Raw genomic sequence first — 10,195 nt, 5'->3', positions numbered from 1 at the left:
AGATTTTTTTTAAACATGACTTAAAAAAAGTTACCTATGCAACATGAAACTATTTCAAACCTGTTCTGTAGCAATGAGGTTTGTTCAGTAGGATTTGGCCCAATACATTTAACTGCCATATTGGCAACACTTGGATTGGCCTGCCAATGTTGATCTTTTCAGACCGTGTGTTTAAATAATATATATATATATTTTTTGATATATGATAACACTGGTAATTAGATAATGTGTTGTATTATTTGGGAGGCACAGCTGAGTGAGCATAATAATTCACTTGAATTTTTTTACAGGACTGATGGCCTGCATCTGATGGTCAGTCTGAGGGGAGAGAGAAGCAGTGAGGCTGCCTCTCAACCGACTCCTCTGCACTCCAGCTGAGGGTGAAACTCAAGGCCAACTGCATTTCCACCTCAAGCACCAATTCATGTTGTTACTCCCATGACGAGTGAGATATCCCTCAATATAAAAACAGAAGCCAAGTCGCTAATAATAACACAAGCTTATTGGAACACTTTGCCATTCTCATTCATTACAGCTTGCAGTGCTGGTTGTAGCGTGAGTGGAAATAAGGACAACTCGCATTTTATGGCTTTAAGTGTTGAACAAAGTGTTGACAATGCTGAATAACAACTTAAACATACTCATTAAAAGAACAGCTCCATGCTGTATTCGTTGAGTCTCTCTCTTGTCGTGGATTTCAAGGTTTTGAAGTGTCACAATATGAAATTTGCTTTGCGTTCAATACTTCATTTTTACAGTCTATGGCTCAAGGAAAATGTGCAGGCTATCTGATTGGCCAGCGGTAGGCCTATACATTAGGTGCAGTTGATTTGCTCTCTGCACCTGCAGGGTAGGCGGAGTTCTACCTTCAGACACATGAAATGGTTCAAAATGGGAACACTATGCCTTCCTGGTGCTAGTGCTGCTGAATCAAGTGCACCTACCCTCAACAGCGTGAAAGTAATACAAAAAAAGGAACGTATGGCTTTATTTATTGATTTTTACATACATGTTGGTGATTGACTAGAAATGCTTTGGTGATCGACCAGTCGATTGCGATTGGCCGGTTGGTGACCACTGCTTTAGTGTGTGTAATTTACTGGATTTATACTTGGGATATCGCTTTTCAAAAGGAAAAGTTCAACAATCTCTGGAGGACGTCTTTCACTTAATTACCAAACTGTCTAGTTATAAAACTTGAGCCAGTAAGTTCCATTACAGTGAAAATGATCACCTGTCAAAGTGATTGTGACAGTGTAACTCACCTGACTGAAGGACAAGTGTTTCATCCAAAACTCAAGGTTGACTGGATTAGTGGTCAGGGGTGTTGTGATGTCTACCACTTTGACAGGGTTAGGGGTCTCTAGGATTGCCAGGTTCAAGTCCACAGACTGAAAGCAACAAGGACACAATATTTAACAGAACATTTGCTACATTTCATATCTCCTTTTTCCCAAATATTTGTATTGTTATCAGAGAAAATGAATGAGTGGACATTCATAAGGATAAACACTTGAAATCATCACTTACTCCTTGCTGCCTGAATCTCAGCCATGTCGAAGTCTCTGCTGCTGAGGGGAGCATCTTGGGGCACATCTTCTTGCAAACATTTTGGCCACCACTAAACATCTCTCCTCATCACATGTGAAGGCTTCAATCCCCAGGCACTGGGATGATGGGTACCTCTTCATGTACTCCCAGTAGAAGGTGTAAGCCCAGTACTTCTTACTGTCAGAGTCGGTACACTTCTCCAGCTCCTCATTAACGATGTTGCGGAATCTGTCAGTGATGCTTTGAAACAGCGTGCAGATACGATCAGTGATAGTCAGGAACTCTGACTCAAGGTCCTCTGATGCAGGAGGAGCCTCTCCAAGAAAAACAGGACCATTTGTTTCAGGATGACTATCGTGCCAAAACCCTGCATGGCATTAGCGGCAATGCTTGGCGACGAGGTGCAGGTTGCCAGGGCAAAGCCTGGGGGTGGAATGCAGGGTGCTAGGGAAAATTCTGTTGGTGGGGTGCAGTGTGCCGGGGTAAAGCCTGGTGGTGGGTGCAGTGTGCCGTGGCAACGCCTGTTGGTGCGGACAAAGTGAAGATCAGTCTATTGTTGGGTTTTTTACATACATGTTTAGTGATTGACTAGGAATGCCTTGGAGATCGACCAGTCGATTGCGATTGGCCGGTTGGTGACCACTGCTTTAGTGTGTGTACTTTACTGGATTTATACTTGGGATATCGCTTTTCAACAGGAAAAGTTCAACAATCTCTGGAGGACGTCTTTACCTGAATTACCAAACTGTCTAGTTATAAAACTTTAGCCAATAAGTTACATTACAGTGAAAATGATCACCTGTCAAAGTGATTGTGACAGTGTAACTCACCTGACTGAAGGACAAGTGTTTCATCCAAAACCTCAAGGTTGACTGGATTAGTGGTCAGGGGTGTTGTGATGTCTACCACTTTGACAGGGTTAGCGGTCTCTAGGATTGCCAGGTTCAAGTCCACAGACTGAAAGCAACAAGGACACAATATGTAACAGAACATTTGCTGCATTTCATATCTCCTTTTTCCCAAATTATTTGTATTGTTATCAGAGAAAATTGAATGAGTGGACATTCATAAGGATAAACACTTGAAATCATCACTTACTCCATTGCTGCCTGAATCTTCAGCCTTGTCGAAGTCTGCTGCTGAGGGGAGCATCTGGGGCACATCTTTTTGCAAACATTTTGGCCACCACTAAACATCTCTCCTCATCACATGTGAAGGCTTCAATCCCCAGGCACTGGGATGATGGGTACCTCTTCATGTACTCCCAGTAGAAGGTGTAAGCCCAGTACTGCTTACTGTCAGAGTCGGTACACTTCTCCAGCTCCTCATTAACAATGTTGTGGAATCTGCAGTGATGCTTTGAAACAGCATGCAGATACGATCAGTGATAGTCAGGAACTCTGACTCAAGGTCCTCTGACGCAGGAGGGAGCCTCTCCAAGAATAGCAGGACCATTTGTTTCAGGATGACGTTGGTGCCAAAGCCCTGCATGGCATTAGCGGCCAAGCTTGGCGACGAGTGCAGGTTTGCCAGGGCAAAGCCTGGGGGTGGAATGCAGGGTGCTGGGGAAAAGCCTGGTGGTGGGGTGCAGTGTTGCCGTGGTAAAGGCCTGTTGGTGGCGAAACAAAGTGAAGATCAGTCTTAAATAAAACTCAGGCTTTTATTGTTGGGTTGTTACATACCTGTTTGGTGATTGACTAGGAATGCCTTGGAGATCGACCCGTCGATTGCGATTGGCCGGTTGGTGACCACTGCTTTAGTGTGTGTACTTTACTGGATTTATACTTGGGATATCGCTTTTCAACCGGAAAAGTTCAACAATCTCAGGGAGGACGTCTTTAACTTAATTACCAAACTGTCTAGTTATAAAACTTGAGCCAGTAAGTAACATTACAGTGAAAATGATCACCTGTCAAAGCTGACTCACCTGACTGAAGGACAAGTGTTTCATCCAAACCTCAAGGTTGGTCAGGGGTGTTGTGATGTCTACCACTTTATCAGGGTTAGGGGGCTCTGGGATTGCCCGGATCATGTCCACAGACTGAAAGCAACAAGGACACAATATTTAACAGAACATTTGTTACATTTCATATCTCCTCTTTACCAACATTATTTGTATTTTTATCAGAGAAAATTGAATGAGTGGACTTTCATAAGGATAAACACTTGTGATCGTTGCTTACCCCACTGCTCCCTACTTCATCCACATTGAAGTCTTCCACTGAGAGGAGCATCTCTAGCTGGAGGTTGTTCAGCAATATTCTGCCGATTATGTCGGCCACCACTAAAAATCTCTCCTCATCAAATGAGAAGGCTTCAATCCCCTGGGGTGATGGGTACATCTTCATGTACTCGCAGTAGAAAGTGTCAGCCCAGATGCTCTTACTATAAGAGTTGATACACTTCTCCAGCTCCTTGTTGACGATGTTGTTGGATCTGGCAGTGATGCTCTGAATTAGAGTGCAGATATGATCTGCGATCGTGATTGTTGGTGGGGGGCAAGCTGCTGGGGGAAAACCTTGGGTGGTGGGGGGCATGGACGCCGGGGCTAAAGCCTGATTGTGGGGGCCAGGATGCCTGGGCAAAGCCTGGTGGTGGGGGGAGCAATGCCTGGGCAAAGCCTGGTGGTGGGGGGCACTTTGCCGGGGCAAAGCCTGGTGGTGGGGGGCAGGATGCAAGGGCAACGCCGGTGGTGGCTGGCAGGATGCCTGGGCAAAGCCTGGTGGTGCGGGGCAGATAGATGGGCAAACCCTGGTGGTGGGGGGCATGATAGAGGGCAAGGCCTGGTGTTGGGGGCATGATGCCTGGGAAAATCCTGGTGGTGGGGGGCAGGATAGAGGGGCAAAGCCTGGTGGTGGGGGGAAGGATAGAAGGGCAAAGCCTTGTGGTGGGGGGCATGATAGAGGGGCAAAGAATGGTGGTGGGGGGCATGATAGAGAGGCAAAGCCTAGTGGTGGGGGGCATGATAGAGGGGCAAAGCCTGGTGGTGGGGGACATGATGCCGGGGAAAAGCCTGCTGGGAGTGGGCATGATGCCGGGGCAAAGACTGGTGGTAGGGTGCAGGATGCAAGGGCAAAGCCTGGTGGTGGCTGGTAGGATAGAAGGGCAAAGCCTGGTGGTCGGGGGCAGGATAGATGGGCAAACCCTGGTGGTGGGGGGCATGATAGAGGGGCAAGGCCTGGTGTTGGGGGGCATGATGCCTGGGAAAATCCTGGTGGTGGGGGGCAGGATAGAGGGGCAAAGCCTGGTGGTGGGGGACATGATGCCGGGGAAAAGCCTGCTGGGAGTGGGCAAAATGCCGGGGCAAAGACTGGTGGTAGGGTGCAGGATATTGGGGCAAAGCCCGGTGGTGGGATGCAGGATGCAGTGGCAAAGCCTGCAGGTGGAATACAGGGTGCTGAGTGTTTTACCCCAACATTCCCTTGAAATTAGAAGGAGAAAATCTATCTCATACGAACACAACTTATTGCGAAACTGTCTAGTTTCAAAACATTAGCTAATAAGTTATATTACAGTAAGACATGGACACCTGTCAAAGTGATCCGTGTCAATTTAACTCACCTGACTGGAGGTCAACTGGAGTCGTGGTCATGGTTGTTGTGATGTTGTCCACTTTGATGGGGTTAGTGATTAGGGGTGCTGTGACAGACTGAAAGCAACAAGGACATCATATTTTAATGTAATATTTGCGACATTGCAAATCTTCTTTTTTACCAACAACAACAACAAAAATGATTTGTATGAGTGGACTTTCATAAAGATAAACACTTGTAATTATTGCTCACCTCACTGCTCCCTGAAGCTGGTGTCCCTTCATCCACGTCCTTCAGCTTTACCAGCTCCTCGACCACATGGTGAACCATGTGCCTCGTTAGCATGGTGGCCCTGGCAGATGTTGCAAACTTTAGTACCAGCTCTGTGCCAGTATAGTGGTGAAGATGAGTATGGATGTTTGTCACCATCTCAAGGATCTGGTACCAGCCAATGTGCCAGTTGGCCTTGCCCCCTTTCTTTGTGACTTTGACCCCACACAGTGACAGCTGGTGGATTATGTCGTTTATGAGGGGCCAGTAATGAAGGTTGATGTCTTCCTCTAGGTGGCCTTCGAAGACTACATAAACTATCATACCAATGATGTTCCTCAGGAGCTCAGAGGAGATTACCAGCTGGTCAGGGCACTTTGGACGAACCTCGCTCGCCTTGGGCTCTGATAGCCAGCTGCGGATAGAGCTTAATGGAATGTAGTCAGCAGGAGCTTCAAACAGCCTCTGGACTTTGGTGCTCACAGCTTCAATGATGGTGCTGATCAAGGTGGAACTTTGGGAGAAAAGAGCTCTCCTAAGGTCCTCAGGGCTGTTTAGGCCCTGGATCTTACGGTTGAGTGAGTGGACCATCCTGACACCAGTGGAACGGGAGTAGTAGACTTGAGCGACAGGGGGAGCCTTCAGAACTCTAGAGAGGTTCTCCACTACTGCCAGCACTATGGTGACACTCATGTCACTCAGGGCCATGGAGGACCGGTCACAGGGGCTTTCCATCTGGCAGGACCAGAGGGCCTGGAGCAGCCTGGACACGATGTCCACCACCACCTTAGAGGGACAGCACAGCTCGGAGTACGGCTGGAAGGCCAGGCTCTGGGAAATGCTCTTTAGAGCTTTTACAACTTCATCGCAGACCTCAGGGTTTCTAAAATATACAAGCCAGATAGAGAGAAGAGGAAACACTTTAATGCACTTTGAAACGCATCCTCTGTAAGAAATGTGCTACATACAGTAAATGAAGTTTGATTGATATCGGTCCCTGCACTCGTCATTTCATTTAGCATCAGTAGATGGATAGAATAATACATAGACCAAATAACTGTAACATAAAGAGTGAATGTGACTCACAGGTAGGAGAGATCAGCAGTAAAGTCAAGTGAGTTAATGGCCTGACTAAGGTCGGTGGCCAACTCAGTAAAAGCCTCATGTTCAACGTCCCTCATTCTGAGTTGAGTGTTCACCTCCCAGGTCTGTCACAGGAAACAGGGGGTGCCATTAATGCCCATAGCAGTGAGGGGGAAATATTGATATCAATGTACCATGAGCCAATGCTAAATAAGGACATTGTTTATTAGAAAGGATAACTCACTAACTGTATATTATCTCCACTTAACTTATACTGTAGAGATATTTCTAATCTCTTACCAGGTGACTTATGTCATTCCCTTCCTCTGCTTCCTTTCTGAACCTTAAAATCAAATACAGAGCAACTGAACATTCCTGCCTTTTTTATTCTTCCTCTACTTTCACATTGATTTCCCATTGAGCCTATGACAGTGATTCAGTGGCGTAGCCAGACATTTGTTGATGGGTGGGCCTGCAGACATTTGGGTGGGCCAGAAACTTCCTGCTATTGTACACATTTTGCCATGAGGCTGAGAGAAAATGTTGCATTTTTAAAGCTAACCGAAGCTACAATATAGATATGTTGACTGATAATGGCACTGAATTATGAGCTGTCTTGTTTTCTAAATGAACAAATGAAATAGGTAGTGGCATGGTGCCACTATATATACCTCAATGCAGCCATATTTGTGGCTTATTGGGAGTGTGGCTTTCAGTTAGTTATTTTTGGCAACCCATCCCGTGAGAGTGAATGTCATTCCAGATCATGTGTTCTGTTATATTTCATCAAATGTGTGCACTGATTGCTATGAACTCTATCTGATGGTGTTTGTATGTTTAGGTAAAGAAGAAAAAACATGGCATTGAGGTCCTATAAAATTAGAGGGGCTCTGTCATAAACCCTCAAAGTTACAGAATGGGAGGAAAATAAATAAGAAATGGAGTGAACTGCAGTACAGCAGCCTGGCCTTAAATACTAGACACAACATAGTAAATTTAAATCTGTGACAGTCACATGAGTATGATATTTATCTTTATTTAACTAGGCAAGTCAGTTAAGAACAAAATCTTATTTTCAATGACGGCCAAGGTTAATTGCTTGTTCAGGGTTAGAACGAGAGATTTGTACCTTGTCAGCTCAACTCTCTAACCACTAGGCTAACCCTGCCGCTCCAATGATAATATTTTACGTTGTACATAAGAAATTAGGGTTTTTAAGCCAAAAACAAAATGAGGGAGGTTGGTCGGGGAAGACCCAAAGGTTGCGTGTTCGAATCACAACATGGACAACTTCATCATTTTAGCTAATTAGCAACTTTGCAACTACTTAGCATGTAATATACCCCTTCCCCTAACCATAACCTCTAACCCCTAGCCTAGCTAACGTTAGCCACCTAGCTGACGTTAGCTGTTCCATCCTCTGTGTAGCTTGCCGCTAGAATGGACGGAGAGGTATCCCTCAAGTCGCAACAAAATGTAATATAACGTTGCGGATAAAGTTCGGAATGATACAATTCTACCCCACCTGCCCTGAATGACGGGTCGTCACTGTTGCTAACAAACATACTGTGCAGATAATCTTCAAATTCATTGTTTTACACAATATTTTATCATAGCACTGGCTGACCACTGGCTTACCAACTCCCTTACCAAAATGGCTGACTTTTTATACTGTCATATGAAGGTTCATGTTCATTCTAGTATTCTGATTCCTAATTATATGGTACATAGTACAAGTAGCTGTACTCACCGCTCCAGGGACTTGTTCTTAACAAGCCAGTTGCTCATGTCCTCCACGGTGGTGTGGTGAGGGACATGACTCTGGAGGCCTTGACTCTGGAGCACCAAAAACTGCTTCATCAGCTTCTTCTGCAAGACAAATCATGTTGTCAAAAAGACAACCTCGAGTTTGCTTTAGCCGGTCTGAATTGACAGGTGGGCGGGGTTTGTACTAGGGATGTGCCAGCAGCATACCACCATGCATCCCACTGCTGGCTTCAATCTGAAACTAAGCAGGGTTGGTCCTGGATGGGAGACCAGATGCTGCTGGAAGTGGTGTTGGAGGGCCAGTAGAAGGGCCTCTTTCCAATTCCCCAGTGCAGTGATTGGGGACATTACCCTGTGTAGGGTGCCGGCTTTCACATGGGGCGTTAAACGGGTGACTGTTCACTAGAGATCCCTTGACACTTATTGTAAGAGTAGGGGTATGAACTCCAGTGTCATGACTAAATTCCAAATCTGGCCCTCATACCATCATGGCCACCTAATCATCCCCAGCTTCCAATTGGCACATTCATCCCCTTCCTCTCCCCTGTAACTATTCCCCAGGTCATTGCTGTAAATGAGAATGTGTTCTCAGTCAACTTACCTGGTAAAATACATGTGCATCTTTCCTTTTCAAGGTAATTTGATACAGGAATCAGTAAGTTTAAATTTTAAGCGGTTTGTTTAGGAGAACAACTCGATGCACTGACATTAGTTTAAAAAACGCATACATTTTCCTTTTGAAAAAGAAATGTGCTGTTGTTGATGGAGCTCATGAGCTGGACCTCACTGAGCTGGATCTGTCTGAGCTGACTTCTCTCTCTCTGTGTGTGTGTGTGTGTGTGTGTGTGTGTGTGTGTGTGTGTGTGTGTGTGTGTGTGTGTGTGTGTGTGTGTGTGTGTGTGTGTGTGTGTGTGTGTGTGTGTGTGTGTGTGTGTGTGTGTGTGTGTGTGTGTGTGTGTGTGTGTGTAAATGATGTACAATGATGTACAGTGGGTATCAAAAATGAGTTATTCACATAGAGATTCCCTTTAGGTGGTCCTTTTCATGTGAGATATGTCCGATTTTTCTTGAACTCCATTTCCATTGAAATAAAAATGTATAATCTGAAAGTTCTGTCTGAGCAAACATCTTTTAACTTGGTGATATGAGGTTCTGTCTTCAATCCAATTACACAATACTGAGTTGTAAGTAAAACATAATTGTCTGTAAGGTGATATACAGGGCATTTGGAAAGTATTTAGACCCCTTGACCTTTTTCAAATGTTGCTACATTACAGCCTTATTCTAAAATGGATTAAATTACATATTTTCCTCATCAATCTACACACGATACCCCATAATGACAAAGCAGAAACAGGTTTTCAGACAAGTTTGCAAATGTATTAAAGGTTAAAAACAGTAATACCTTTTTTTACATAAGTATTCAGACCCTTTAATATGAGAGTCAAAATTGAGCTCAGGTGCATCCTGTTTCCATTGATCATCCTTGAGATGAGTCCATCTGTTATAAATTCAAATTATTGTACATGATTTGGAAAGGTACATACTGTACCTGTCTATATAAGGTCCCACAGTTGACAGTTCATGTCAGAGCAAAAAACAAGTCATGAGGTGTAAGGAATTGTCCGTAGAGCTTTGAGACAGGATTGTGTTGAGCATTGAAGGTCCCCAAGAAGACAGTGGCCTCCATCATTCTTAAATGGAAGAAGTTTGGAACTACCAAGACTATTTCTAGAGCTGGCCACCCAGCCAAACTGAGCAATAGGGGGAGAAGGGCCTTGATCAGGGAGGTGACCAAGAACCCGATGGTCAATATGAAGGAACTCCAGAGTTCCTCTGTGGAGATGGGAGAACCTTCCAGAAGGACAACCATCTCTGCAGCACTCCACCAATCAGGCCTTTATGGTAGTGGCTAGATGGAAGCCACTCCTCAGTAAAAGGCACATGACAGCCCGCTTGGATTTTTCCAAAACTTTCTCTGATCATGAGAA

At 45.0% G+C, this 10,195-nt stretch overlaps 1 long non-coding RNA gene across 1 annotated transcript; it reads right to left on the bottom strand.

The window, feature by feature from the left end:
• Positions 1 to 6,446: 6,446 nt before the first annotated feature.
• On the bottom strand, positions 6,447 to 8,304 carry LOC116365959 (uncharacterized). The gene is made up of 3 exons (XR_004208209.1): positions 8,188 to 8,304; positions 6,738 to 6,780; positions 6,447 to 6,562 (listed from the first exon to the last, which is right to left on the bottom strand). It is a non-coding gene; the product is annotated as an uncharacterized LOC116365959 (long non-coding RNA).
• Positions 8,305 to 10,195: the final 1,891 nt, after the last annotated feature.

This window comes from Oncorhynchus kisutch, unplaced genomic scaffold (genome assembly GCF_002021735.2).
Source record: "Oncorhynchus kisutch isolate 150728-3 unplaced genomic scaffold, Okis_V2 scaffold1319, whole genome shotgun sequence".
In the NCBI taxonomy this organism is placed as follows: Eukaryota; Metazoa; Chordata; class Actinopteri; order Salmoniformes; family Salmonidae; genus Oncorhynchus; species Oncorhynchus kisutch.
Note: the sequence above shows the minus strand (reverse complement) of the source record. Positions and strands in the feature narration are given on the sequence as shown.